This window comes from Dendrobates tinctorius, unplaced genomic scaffold (genome assembly GCF_039654945.1).
Source record: "Dendrobates tinctorius isolate UK_male_01 unplaced genomic scaffold, ASM3965494v1 ptg000302l, whole genome shotgun sequence".
Taxonomy (NCBI): domain Eukaryota; kingdom Metazoa; phylum Chordata; class Amphibia; order Anura; family Dendrobatidae; genus Dendrobates; species Dendrobates tinctorius.
In genome coordinates this window covers 3082149-3096578 of record NW_027361969.1, presented here as the reverse complement: position 1 = coordinate 3096578, position 14430 = coordinate 3082149, and the positions used below count along the sequence as shown (strand labels likewise).

The following is a 14430-nucleotide window of genomic DNA, read 5'->3' as shown; positions in this document are numbered from 1 at the left end:
ATGTGCATTAAATTAAACAAATGTGAGCACCTCATCAGCGTCAGTCATGGCTTTGCATCTTGTGTTGTAGCTGGTTTCTCGTGCCTATAGGGGTAAGAGGTGCATGTAGGCAAGTGGGAAGGGTAAAAGAAAGGGGGTAGAATATAACAGTGAGAAAAGAGATAATATGATCATATAAGTACAAAAATTACTAATCTTAATTCAATGGCAAGTAACAGTAAGGTAACGTCAATCGTAACATGCCAGTTCAGGGAGCGTTCCAGATAAATTAAAAAAACTGAACTGCTCTAGTGTGTTGCTCAACTTAAACGTATAGCCAAAGAGCGAGCAGGAGGGAGGTATGGGACAGGAGATTGGAAAACTGGGTGGATGGAGGGAATGGAAAGGGAAAAGAAGAGGGGAGCGGCAAGGTGATGGGGGTTAGGAAGAGGGTTTGTCTGGGGGACCTTCTCATCCTCAGATAGCTGCTGGATCTTAATATCAGTTTGTGACGCAAGACTGAGTCAGAACTCTTTTTGAAAAAAGTTTAAACTAAATGAACCAAATATTAATTATGGGTAAGCAATACATGACATCTAGCAGTTATACGACGTTTACAAACTCTTAATAATGGTAAAAGTGGCGGCTAACGTTACAAATTTCAGGTGGCACCCTCGGGTTCCTTCAGCGGTGGCGTTTTTGCTGGTTTCCTCTTCAGACTCTGCGACTTTGGGGTCAGGGATAGTTGCCATGCGGGTAGGTTTGGCAGGGGGTGTAGCAGAGAGATGCGGGGGTGGAACAATTCCAGGTCAGTGTACACCTTTAGCACCATCTCCAGTGTTTTACAAGCTAATTTAATGGCCAATAAGGTTCTGGCTTGAATGTTTTTATCTCCAGCTGTGATATGGATGCCGAAAGGGAAGAGCAGTCTGAAACTGGAGCCTTTTTTCAGGATAGCATCAGTAAACGGCTTCAAGAGTCTCTGTTTGAGGGTGATGGCGGATAAGTCCTTGGAGAGCCTTAGATAGTTACCCGCTCGTTTATTAAACATAAACTAAGGTGTCTTTTGTTGTACATCCCACATCAGAGTCGCTCTCTAGATCGGAGTCAGAGTCCTGGCAGAGTAGCTTGCTTTTTTCAGGAAGTTATCTACATCTGCTTGTGTAATAGATTTTGTCATTTTGGATACGCTTTTGTGTTTTTACACTTGATTTCCCCATGATTGCAATTATCCAGTAACCAGAAGAGTAGAGCAAACTATGGACTTATCGTGGTTTCACATAAGCGTTTAGCACAGCGCATCGTGCGCATCCATGCGCACCTATGTTTAACATGGGGGCGCATGGTCTAGCGTTTGCATGCATTTTCATGTGCATGCATTTTTTTTTTTTCCCCAAAGTGTGCGCCTAGGCGCACCAGATGCAACTTGTTGCATTTTTGGTCCATCCAACCTGTGTAAAAAAAAAAAAAAAAAAAAAAAACCCCACACATTACAGTCTGGACATGGGATTTTAAACGCAGGCGTGCGCATGCGTTTTAAGAGTTAACATGGCAAGAAACTGGTTAAAACACATGCGCCTAAAAAAAAGCAAACGCATGCAAAACGCATGATGCGTTTTTGCTTGAAGCGCAGCGCTAAAAACGCTAATGTGCAACCAGCCTTAGAGCTCCCCTTGTTAGCAATGAGGTTAGCTAAAACATCATAGTTACTTGTGTGGCGCCCCCCAGGAGCATGGCCGCCACAGCGGCATTGCCTTCCTCCACGGAGGGTGATGTCAGGCTTGGAAGCAAGGAAGGGTCTCTCCAGCAGATTATCTATACATGCAACACAGCTCCCACTCTAGGCCAGCAGAGGGAGCTCTGAACCAGGATTGGGGGAGGAGCGCGCTCTGAGGGCCAGGAAGGAGAAAAGTTGGTTGGTGTGAGGAGGGTGAAGTGTGCAGACGTGGAGAAGGAGCTGGGAGATCAAGCAGAGAGGAAAGGATCATCCCCAGGGACAGCACATGATCTGGAGCCTTGTCTCCATGGTTGTATGGACACTAATGGTCCTGCAGCAGACACCAGAGGAGTAGGAAGTTGTAAATACTCGACTCCCATCTAACACTCAGAGGCACAACAGCACGGTGTGAGCCAAGAGAGAAATAGCGGCTACAGCTGTCTGCCATACGAGGAGTTTTGAGAGACAATAAGGAGGAACATCAGTGTAACTCAGTACTGGATGTACCTCAAGCAAGTGCTAGGAAGGACTCTACACAACCCATCTGCAGTGAGAGATCCCTTAATTGCTTCCAGGCTAGCCTTCCCTTGTACTATCTGTAATCAGGACCCTGGACTGCATTTGCCAAAGTAAAAGTAAAGAAACTGCACCCTGTTGTGTCCTTGCCTCCTTCCTGCTACCTCTCCGGCACCGGTACATCCCTGTGCCTACCACTTCACCCTTCCTGCAACGTTTATCTACACTGCCCTGGGACTACAGCTTCACCTGTGGGGAGCTATAATATCCTTGCTGCGCCATACCATAAGTCCCAGAGGATCTGCATGCAGCGTCTGCTTAACATCTCCCTTGCAGAACAACACAGGTGGCGTCACGAACCATTAAACCTTATTCCATCATTCAATCTCCCTTTTACTTGGGCGCCCAGGGCCACGGACCGGGTCACCGCTGCTGTGACACCTTCCCCCTGAGTTACCGGCCCGGTACAGAGTACCCCACAGCCCTGGGAGGGCGACCCACTTGCAGGCGCAGAATTGAAATATGGAGTAGAAGTTGTAGAAAGGATGAGGAGATCCTACTGGTATTCTCAAATGGTGTATACCAGGCTAGGGCGTATTATATAGCAGTCAGCTTCAAAGTGATAGAGAAGCAACGTAGCTCTAATAGTGGGCAATTCAGAGTCAATGGTGTGCAGGTGGAGAAATTGTGGCAATGATCCATCAGTCTGCAGCAGTGATTATATGAAGCAGGTGGCGAATAACAGTGTGTCAGCAAAAGATTTCTCCTCTCCCCGTATATTGCCATGCAGGGATCTCTGCCAGGTGGGCACTTATGAACGTGCCTCCTTTTGTGCTCCACAGTTGATGCTGCCAAATCTTCACAAGGAGGCCTTTGGCAGGATCTAAGACACTAGGCCTCCTCCTCTGCAGTCCCAGTCTCTGGGTTGATTTATCACTGCAGTGCTGCCACACCTCTAGTTGGGAGCGCGGTTTGCGGCGATATGATCTGAGCTCTGCAATCAGGTGCCACTGTCTGTAGTCTGCAGCAGCACAGGCCGGGACACGTGCATGCCACGGGGAGAGCAGGGGGGGGGGGGGGGGATGGAGCAGGAGCACAGACTTGTTCTTGCTGCTTGCACTGCACAGGGGGCCACAATTCTTGACTTCTCCGCTCCACCGTTGTGGGGAATTGATGGAGCTGGAATGGCATCAGTCTGACTGCTGCTCGAGTACGGATGCCGTGGATTCCAGGAGTGGAGTGGGAGGTCTGTCATACTACCTCCCTGGACTATGGCCATCTTGGATCTCTCAAACCCAATTTCATAATACCTTGTATTGCCCCCTCTTACCATCAATGACAGCTTGAAGCCTTTTGTGGTAGTTGTGGATAAGGTTCTTTATTTTCTTAGATGGTAAAGCTGCCCACTCTTCTTGGCAAAAAACCTCCAGTTCCTGTAAATTCCTGGGCTGTCTAGCATGAACTGCGCTCTTGAGATCTCCCCAGAGTGGCTCGATGATACTGAGGTCAAGAGACTGAGATGGCCACTCCAGAAGCTTCACTTCTGATGAAGCCAATGACAGGTCAATTTGGCCATGTGTTTTGGATTGTCATATTGGAACGTCCAAGTAGGTCCCATGAGCAGCTTCTGGGAAAAATAATAAATAAATAATAGTTATTAGCAAATACCTCCAATTAGAATTTCATTAGTTTTCTGATTAGCTGTGTCTCTTTCATGTGCAGGCATTGCAGGATCTTAGGTATCCATCATTACGACAACTAGCTAACTAGCTGTCACTTCATCAGGGGACATAACCATGGATACCCAAGATCCTACAAGGCCTAAACATGAGGAAAGAGACAAAGCTTATAAAAAAAAAAAAAAACTAAACTACATTTATAGTTGAAGGTATCTGCTAATATTACATATACTAAAGAGATAAAAGGGTGGCACTCACCGTTTCTAAGATCCAATCTTTGAGCGCCACCTTTTTTCTCTTTAGTATATGGATTTATGCAATTGTTCAAATGGGTTGGCACCCGTGAATCCATAAGGGCTTTGTATTTGACGAGGTGATCACACAGTGGATATATGGGCTCAGATGTTGCAGCAGTTGAGGATTTTTTTTCTTCTGCAGGATTGATTATTATTACCCCTACTAGATACTTGAAGAGGATCTTTGAAATGGGAATTAGAGATGAGCAAATATTTCAATGTTCGGTTCGGATTACCATTGATGAATTTGCAATATTCGCCGATTTGTTGAATATTTGCAGAACATAACTGAACGTCATTCATCTCAAAAGGGAGGCAAAAACTAACATATGCACAGCAACTTATAACGGCCCCAAATTATGCCAAAACACATCAAATGAGGGGCAGACACCAGGAAAGCTGTCTTAATTCACCCACAGTACTAATTGTAGCTTGGCACTGCAGAAATCAGCCAGGCATGAGGTATCCAGGTCTGGAACAGCATCTAAAGCTTTCACTTAGATGTCAAAGTAAGACGAGGTGGGTAAGAAATCGATGTAGACCCCCTTTGCTGGGAGCCCTGACACCACATGCAACAGCTCAACCCACTTTCATACTCAGCCACACTCAGATGGCACAAATATAAATTTTGTAGACCAATATTGTCAGAAAAATATAAGGATAGTATCACCGAGTCAAAGAAGGAGGCCTGACAGTCTTGGAAACCTACTGCTACAGGCAACATGCATGAAGGAGACCAAACCAGAATTCTACACATTTACAAAAATTAGTGGCAGACACCAACAAAGTGGTATCATTTACAATAAAGTAGATTTAGTATAGCAGGGACCGACACTTCTTCCACTACACCCAACCCAGCAGGAGACCAAGGGGCAAGGTGGTGGATTCACTTCTGTATTCCCTCTGAAAGCCTGGAAGGGGTGTAACTAGGTGGCCTACCAAATCACTCGGACAAGTGGCAGCAGGCGAATACTGTGACCCAAGACGTACAAGGAGGTGGCACCAGGGGCTACTCCATGGCTGACCTACAGAAGGTGGCAGCTGACCCCCTACAGCAGCAGTTTAGCTGCTAAGGCCCAAAGGAGGGATGAAAAATGCAGGCAGGTACTGTAAAGACTCTGGGACCAGCAGAGGAACAGAAAAGCACGGGCAGGTGCAGGCTGGACTGGGTGTTAGACAGATGTGCACTGGCAGGCGCGATCTAGACCGGCTGATAAATGGAAGAGCGCAGACCGGTAAGAAGCGACCGGTACAGCATAGACAAGCACACAGGCAGACCTGGGAAACCTGACAACTAGCAAGCATGCAATGAAAACTAACCATGTGGCTCAGGAACCTCCATATTGGAGGAGAAGCCTTTAATAGAAGGTGTCACCCAGCTATAGGTTGGGATTACCTTAGGTTGATGCCGGTGGTTCATTGTAGAGGGATGGAGCACACGTGTGACCTTTAAGCATGGTTCCCGGTCCTACAACTGAACCTTGGTGGACACCGACACATAGGGGGCCAGGTGAGAAGGTGGTGTGTGAGTGGGAGACACTGAATGTCCTGTTAGGTACAAGGAGATCGCTGGCAGAGCAGGGAAGAATTAGAGCTGTGTTCAGCAACAGATGCCAAGGAACAGTGCTTCCTGTAACACTTCTTCCCTGGCTCCTGTCCTTGTGGGTACTTATCAGGGCTGTGAAGTCGGTAAGCTAAACATGCGACTCAGACTCCTCAATTTCACTTACAACTCCCACATATATTGCTTATATTTAAGTGAAAAATTTATTGCAGAACAATGTGGACATCAGACATTTAATCATTTATGATACAATAATCAAGATATTTAGTTAGAACATAATATATTTATTGAAAAACTAAAATTGTAAATATGCAATTTCGAATTCTCTCTCTCATTAACTAAGTGGCAAAAAACAGTTTTCAATAAAAACATACTAAACATATGTGCGGTCTATGAATTTGTTCTAAGAAATAGAATTGCCTCCATCAGATCTTCTTTCATAGATGATCTCAAATCTGTTCTAATAATTTTAAGGCTAAAGAACAACCTCTCTACACTAACTTGGGTTGGAGGCAAAGCCATACCACATGGGCAACATCTCTAACAATTTCCAGGTATAAAGGAATTGCCTCATGCATAGTCAGTTTTGATGAACGGTTGAATTTTTCTATTTCTTGGAGAGCAAGTGAAACATTTTGCTGAAATATGATCAATCTGATTGCTATAGGAGACGGAGTGAAATCTTTTACCTTGCAGCTGCCAGAAAAATTTTATTAATAGCTGTGTCTCTCTCAGTTTCATTGAAGCAGAAATGCCATCTGCAATTAAACCTCTTTGGGACAGGCAAAATAGCAAGTTCTTCCACTCCCTTATGAAAATCAGTGCTAAATTATAGCCAAGATAAAAAAAAAAAAACAAAAACAAAGCATTCAATAATAAAATTCACTTACCGTATATTTGTTCACATATAAAAAAATGTAAAAAATTATGTTTACAAAAGAGGTACAAGAAAAAGAACACCAAACTCCTTTTAGCATAAATATTGCTGCATGGCTCAGGACTGCATGGCTACAGTTCATGAAAAATAGCACAAATTAGCTAGTAGATGTGTGCTGAATAATCCAATAATCAATATTGGCCCCAATGGCCGAAACGAGTTACACATGGGGCACTAGGCACAACTACTATTAAAGCTGGACAGAACCTCTGTGTGCTGACAACCACGGTAAAATACCTATAGCCCCAACCCATAATTATGAGGGCTGTATACTGTCAGGACTGTTGCATGAACCAGCTAAGAAAAAGAAATCTAGTGTATTAAATTCATAAGAGCCACAGGGGCCTTTACGTGGATCCTAGCAGCGTATTGTCTGTGTGGAGTAGGAGTCCCGTCCTTCTGCCCCAATACGCACGTTTCACCCTGCTTCAGAGGAGTTTGGTGTTCTTTTTCTTGTACCTCTTTTGTAAACATAATTTTTTACAAATTTTTATATGTGAACAAATAAGGGAATATTACTGAATGCTGTTTTTTGATCTTGTCTATAATTTGGCATTGGGATCTGGTTTTTCATAATTCATAAGAGCATAGTGAATTGTTCATAATTTTGGCAATTTTTGGGTTTGATCCCTTATGAAAATGCCAGGAGTTAAATCCTCAGCTTTTTGTTTAGTCACAGTAAATGGGTGATTAAGCAATTCCTTCAATTCAGCCACCTGTGTCCATTGACCTTCATTTAGGGTTACCTGAGGGTTTGCCATATCTATAAAACTGTTTTAGTTCAAGCAATCGCTCAATCATTAAATAAGTTCTGCCCCACTGAGTGGCTTAATCGACAATTGCCCCTTTCCCAGCACGTCTCTTCAAGATGGAATCAATTTTAGGGGTTCTGGCGGCAATAGCCAAATTTCCTCAATTTTCCAATCAGATTTCCAGCATGTCCCTCTTGCAGGCTATCCCTTATTGCCAGCTGCCGTATGAAAGTGTTTTGAAGCACCTTCACCAAGATCATCTATTTCTAAAGTATAATTTTGCTGTTCTTCTGTTTGTTCCTCAGTTACATGAACAGCACTGTGGCCTTCCATCTCAAACATTCTGAATCCTAAATTTTCTTCTAGCTGTTCATTACTCTCATTCAAAACTTTAATTGTACTTATGTTTGAAGCATTGTCCGTTACAATAGCAAGAACCTGTTCTTCTGTGAATGTAGCCTTAGATCAGGAATAGAACAGCCATTTATAGAACATTTCATAACTTTCCCAAAAACCTATGAAAAAATATTCAGCACATTCTGCATTGAACTACTGTACCCAATTTATTACATATTTTAGGAGTCGGTCCATTTTATACCAACTCCACCAAAATGAGCACAGACTCCAACTCCACAGCCCTGCGTATGGCATCCGTACAGCGAGATTTTCTGGCCATCTTGCAAAATGGACATAATGGATCCATAGCCTCAAACATTCGTGAAAACGTATATACAGTCTATATCTGTATGAAATATATAAATTATATATAGATAGCAGAATAGCCGATAATTGAATTATCGGCATCTGTAAAATCATTACAGAACCCAACTGGATACGAGACATGGTTTACATATAGTAAACCATTGCACATCCGTTATTTTTTTTATGTCCCTCACTAATAATGTTAGGTGTGTGTGTGTGTGTGTGTGTGTGTGTGTGTGTGTGTGTGTGTGTGTGTGTGTGTGTGTGTGTAAAAATTTGGAGCTGTAGGTGTTAAAGGATTAATTTACGGAAAAACTGGCGTAAGCGCACGCGCAACTTTCTCCTCCAGAGAGGGAAAGCCAGTGACTGAGGGCAGAAATTAATAGCCTAGAGAGGGACCATTGTTTTTTGGGTCCTCCTGGCTGAAAAAAAATCTGGCCCCAGCCACCCCAGAAAAAATGCATCTGTTATATCCGCCAATTCCAGCACTTACCCGCTCTCTTCCCATTGCCCTGTAGTGGGTGGCATATGGAGTAATAAGGGGTTAATGTCGCCTTGCTATTGTAAGGTGACATTAAGCCTGGTTAATAATGGAGATGTGTCAATAAGACACTTATCCATTATTAATCCACTAGTCTGAAAGGGGTTAAACACATACACATTAAGAATAAAGAATTTTAATGATATAAATACACATTTTTTCCACCTTTATTTAACTCCCAATCCAAGCAAAGCCATCGTTTTTCTGTTAAAAAAAAAATATCCCATACCTCTGCCGTACAGTCAAGTCCCACGCCGCAATCTATATGAAGGGGTTAAATAGATAACAACTGGGAGCAGTGCTAATGCTACCGGCCCGGCTGTAAACCATGGAGGAATGAATAGCTGCCTGCGCAGCCTCCCTGCCTGACCGGACATGAACTGATTAGTGTGGGAAAGTTTCTGATCATTTTCTCACGCTGTCAGTTCACCGAAGGTCTGACGGGGGGAGTCTGCGCAGCCACAATATATTCTATCACTAAATAAATATTTGAATGAAAAAAAAAAAAAAAATCTAAACCATAAAAATACACACTTGGTATCACTGCGTCCGTAATGACCTGACCTATAGAACTGTCCCACTAGTTAACCCTTTCAGTGACCACCATAAAGAAAAAAACAATGCTTTATCATACCACTGAACAAAAAGTGGAATAACACGCAATCAAAAAGATGGATATAAACATTGTATCGCTGAAAACGTCATCTTATCCCATAAACAAGCCCACATACTGCTCCATCAAAGTTATAGCTCTCAGAATAAAGCAATGCAAAAACAAATATATAAATGAGGTATCGCTGTAATCATACTAACCCGAAGAATAAAACTGCCTTATCAATTTTACCACACATAGAACGGTATAAACATCCCAACCAAAAGAAATTCATGAATTGCTGTTTGTTCTTCCTGCCCCCAAAAATCTGAATAGAAAGCGATCAAAAAAGTCATGTGCTCGAAAATGGTACCAATAAAAAAAGTCAACTCATCCTGCAAAACAGGACCTCACATGACTGTGGGCCAAAATATGGAAAAATTATAGCTCAAAAAAATGGTGATGCAAAAGCTATTTTTTGCAATAAAACTTTTTAGTGTGTGAGAGCAGCCAAACATAAAAACCCGCTGTAACGCCTTTCACATGTCCTGATATTTCCGGTACCAGAGAGGTCAGTGTCTGTGTGTAATACTTCCAACACTTGTGTGGCGTGCATGTGCCGCATGAGTACCAGGGCTGTGGAGTCGGAGATGGTGCTCATTTTGGTGGAGTCGGAGTCTGTATAAAATGGACAGACTCTGGCTCCTAAAATATATAATAAATTGGGTACAGAAGCTCAATGCAGAATGTGCTGAATATTTTTTTCATAGGAATTTGGGAAAGTTATGAAATGTCCTATAAATGGCTGTTCTATTCCTGAGCTATGGCTACATTCACAGTGTTTTTGCTGCGTTTTTAGAGGATACATTTTTTCAGCTGCAAGAGCAGATCAACTTTTTAAAAAAAACATCACCTGAAAGGTTTTTGAGCTCATAGATAATGTTTTCAATAGCAAAAGCAGATAAGAAAAACGCCACACAAACTGACATGCTCATTCAGCCTAAAAACGGATCTCACATAACAATGTCTGAATGTCATATCTTGAAACCCAGTGACTTTGCTGGGATGCCCAGAGTCACTGCATTTTACTGCAAAAAAACGGATTCGCAAAAACATTGAATCATGGCCATAGCCAGCGAGGGGCAGGGGGTGCAGCTGCAAAATAGGGGCATGCACAAAACTCACTTGTATGCTGCAGTGCTCTCCTCCTGCATTGGCTTCAGACTGCATGGGGCAACTCATCTCCTCTGTCCTGTCTTCTTCAGTCTTCACGAGAGAGGGGGAGGGGTGCCTGCCCTGCACAGGATCCGATTACTGGGACCTGCGCTGGAGAAAGTGAGAAAGTTGTGCACACACTGCAACTGGCAATAAGGGAGTCTGCAAGAGGGACATGCTGGAAATCTTATTGGAAAAGTGAGGAAATTGGTTATTGCCGCCATAACCCCTAAAATTGATTCCATCTTGAAGAGACGTGCTGGGAAAGGGGCAATTGTCGATTAAGCCACTCGGTGGGGCAGCACTTATTTAATGATTGAGTGATTGCTTGAACTAAAACCGTTTCTTATAGATATGGCGAACCCTCAAGTAACCCTAAATGAAGGTCAATGGACACAGGTGGCTGAATTGAAGGAATTTCTTAATCACCCATTTACTGTGACTAAAAAAATTACAAGCTGAGGATTTAACTCCTGGCATTTTCATAAGGGAGTGGAAGAACTTGCTATTTTGCCTGTCCCAAAGAGGAGGTTAATTGTAGATGGCATTTCTGCTTCAATGAAACAGACAGCTATTAAAGAATTTTTCTGGCAGCTGTTTATGTGGACCCAAGTCATCGTATACTGCTTGCTGATCAACATCTTAATAAAGGAAAAGAAGCTCTGACTGAGGTAGCAGTTAGGATGAGTGGCCTATAGGAGGACTGCCAGGCGCAAGAGGACTTGGGTCCTGACAGTGCTACTGCTGCCATATCTTCATCCTCATCAGATAAGGCGTTTGACTTTGACAAGTATTTGGATAGCATGGAGCAAGCAAAGCGTTGCTGCAAGGAAAAAGACTTCACTCCGTCTCCTATAGCAATCAGATTGACCATATTTCAGCAAAATGTTTCACTTGCTCTTCAAGAAATAGAAAACTTCAACCGTTCATCAAAACTGACTATGCATGAGGCAATTCCTTTATACCTGGAAATTGTTAGGGATGTTGCCCATGTGGTATGGCTTTGCCTCCAACCCAAGTTAGTGTAGAGGTTCTCTGGCCTTAACATTATTAGGTCAGATTTGAGGTCATCTATGAAGGAGGATATGATGGAGGTGATACTATTTCTCAGAAGAAATTCATAGACTGCATAAATGATATTTAGTATGTTTTTGTTGAAAACTTTTTTGCCACTAACCGTTTATTACATAGAGATATATCTATCTCTCCATATTCGATATTACATATTGTATTAAAGAATCATAGAATCGTAGAGTTGGAAGGGACCTCCTGGGCCATCTGGTCCAACCCCCTGCTCAAAGCAGGATTCGCTAAATCATCCCAGTCAGATGTCTGTCCAGCCTCTGTTTGAAGACTTCCATTGAAGGAGAACTCACCACTTCTCGTGGCAGCTTGTTCCACTCATTGATCACTCTGTCAAAAAAAATTTTCTAATATCTAATCTGTGTCTCCTCCCATTCATTTTCATCCCATTGCTTCTAGTCTTTCCTTGTGCAAATGAGAATAAAGTTGATCCTTCTACAATGTGACAGCCCTTTAGATATTTGTAGACAGCTATTAAGTCTCCTCTCAGTCTTCTCTTTTGCAAACTAAACATTCCCAAATCCTGCAACCTTTCCTCATAAGACAGGGTTTGCAGACCGGTCACCATTCTGGTCGCTCTTTTCTGCATAGTGTATTATATCTTTACAATTTATTACAGTTTGTGTTCTAAAGTTGTATTCCAGTAAATATATATTATGTTCTAAATATCTTGATTGTATCATAAAAATGATTAAAGTGTCTAATGTTCACATTGTACTACAATAAATGTTTCATTTAAATATAAGCTATATATGTCAGAGTCGTGGAGTTGGAGTAAGGGAAGTTGGAGTCGGGAGTCGCATGTTTGGCTTACCGACTCCACAGCCCTGGTCACATGAATGCTTGGATGCGGGGGGGGGGAGGGGGTGGAGAACGCATCCACGCATTGCACATGGATGACATACGGATCACTGTTCAGAGAAAATTTCTGCGATTCTCGTATTTTTATACGTTAAGTATGACCTTATAATGAAGCTATGAAAAACAACCCTAAAACCAGGTGTGGTGAATACGGGAAAGTAATGAAGCGATCCAATAAATACAAAAACTTTTTCTTGAAACCTTTTAACCCCTTTACCCGCAAGGGTGGTTTACACTTTAATGACCAGGCCAATTTCAACAATTCTGACCACTGCCCCTTTATTATGTAATAACTCTGGAACGCTTTAATGGATCCTGGCAATTCTGAATGTTTCCTCATGACATACTGTACTTCATGATAGTGGTAAAATTTGATATGACTTGCATTTGTGAAAAAAAAAAAAAAAAATATGGAAATTGTGAAAATTTTGCAATTTCCCAACTTTGAATTTTCATGCCCTTAAATTGCACAGAAGGAAGGAAAGGAGCACTGTGACTTTTCAATTCAAAACTGGCTGGAATTGAGGTCGGACCGTTTGCAGAGCAACGCCCCCCCCCCCCCCCCAAAGTAACCCCATTATGCAAACCAGACCCCCTAAGAAAATTATCTAGATGAGAGGTGAGCACTTTGAACCCACAAGCGCTTAACAGAAATTTATCATAGAGCTGTAAAAATAAAAAAAGCATTTTTCCACAAAAATCATCTTTTCGCCCCCAATTTTTTATTTTCCCAAGGGTAACATGGACCCTAAAAGTTGTTGCGCAATTTGTCCCGAGTATGCCGATACCCCATATGTGTAAGTAAACCACTGTTTGGGCACATGGCAGACACTTTTTATTGTAAAAAATAGTTTTTGCATCACCACATTTTCCATATTTTGGCCCACAGAGAGGTCTTGTTTTTTGTGGGACAAGTTGACGTTTTTGCTGGCACCATTTTCGAGCAGACCACATGTTTTAATCGCTTTTAATTCTGATTTTTTTGGAGGCAGAAGAAACCAAATCTAGCAATTCATTAATTTTTTTTTTTTTTTTTTTTTTTTGGGGGGGGGGCATTTATACTGTACCACGTGTGGTAAAATTGATAAGGCAGTTTTATTCTTTCCATTCTGCCCCATTATTAACATAGGAATCAAAATAAAACAAAAATTTTCAAACTCCCTATTTAACATCAGTACTTGTAAGCCAGGTCTCTTTTCAAACGAAAGGTAGAAAATAGAAACATGGCATCACTTCTGCATATTTCACCCACTTATGGTCTTGGCTGACAAATACTCATGTAAATACTGACCAACTACTGAATGTGGCCTTATACGGACATGCGACTATTAAATTCTGATACTGGCAGGGTCTAAGTGGATACATAGGTGGTAAACCTGTACACATTTTGTTCTGCTCTCAGCTAAAAAGTGGATACAATTGTAACAGGAAAACATACCTATAGTCATGTAAAACAAAACACAGACAAACCTTACTTGTTCTTGTGTACGCCACATCTCTTCGTATATATTTCAGTTCAGGGTACAGCTGGTCATAAACATAACAGGGTTTACGCTTCCTCGCCAATCGCGGGCTCTGCCTAAGTGGGGGGTTTGACCTGTAGGACTGAGCACAGAAACATCACTTGAAGCATTATGAAAAATTGGGAAATTGAGACTAATACACAATTACTGGTAATTATGTAACGTCAGTGTACCGCAAGCGACATCTAATATATAAAACTCAGAGTGAGTGTGAGTGTGTGTGTCCGGGATTGGCATCTGCACCCACAAAATTTTGCAGAGTCACACATCTGGACCCCGAGAGCGTCATAGGCTATATTGTGAGACGAAATTTTAACCCCACACGTTCCAATTCACCAAACAATTTTGCCTATTCTTATCATTTCTATGGTGTTATCGTCCTTCTGTAAAGCTGGAAATAACAATTTATTACTGCGCCAACACAGACCACCCTCTGACACAGACTGCAGGGGGAGCCTAGTATCACACAGGAA

The 14430-nt window shown here is 42.3% G+C and overlaps 1 long non-coding RNA gene across 1 annotated transcript in view; it reads right to left on the bottom strand.

Annotated features, from left to right (window-relative positions):
• The window catches only part of LOC141073472 (uncharacterized), a 131608-nt gene that overhangs the window by 21485 nt on the left and 95693 nt on the right, over positions 1-14430 (bottom strand). Inside the window, exon 2 of the long non-coding RNA XR_012226967.1 lies at positions 13910-14039. This is a non-coding gene — a long non-coding RNA (uncharacterized lncRNA). The remainder of the gene's footprint in view (positions 1-13909; positions 14040-14430) is intronic.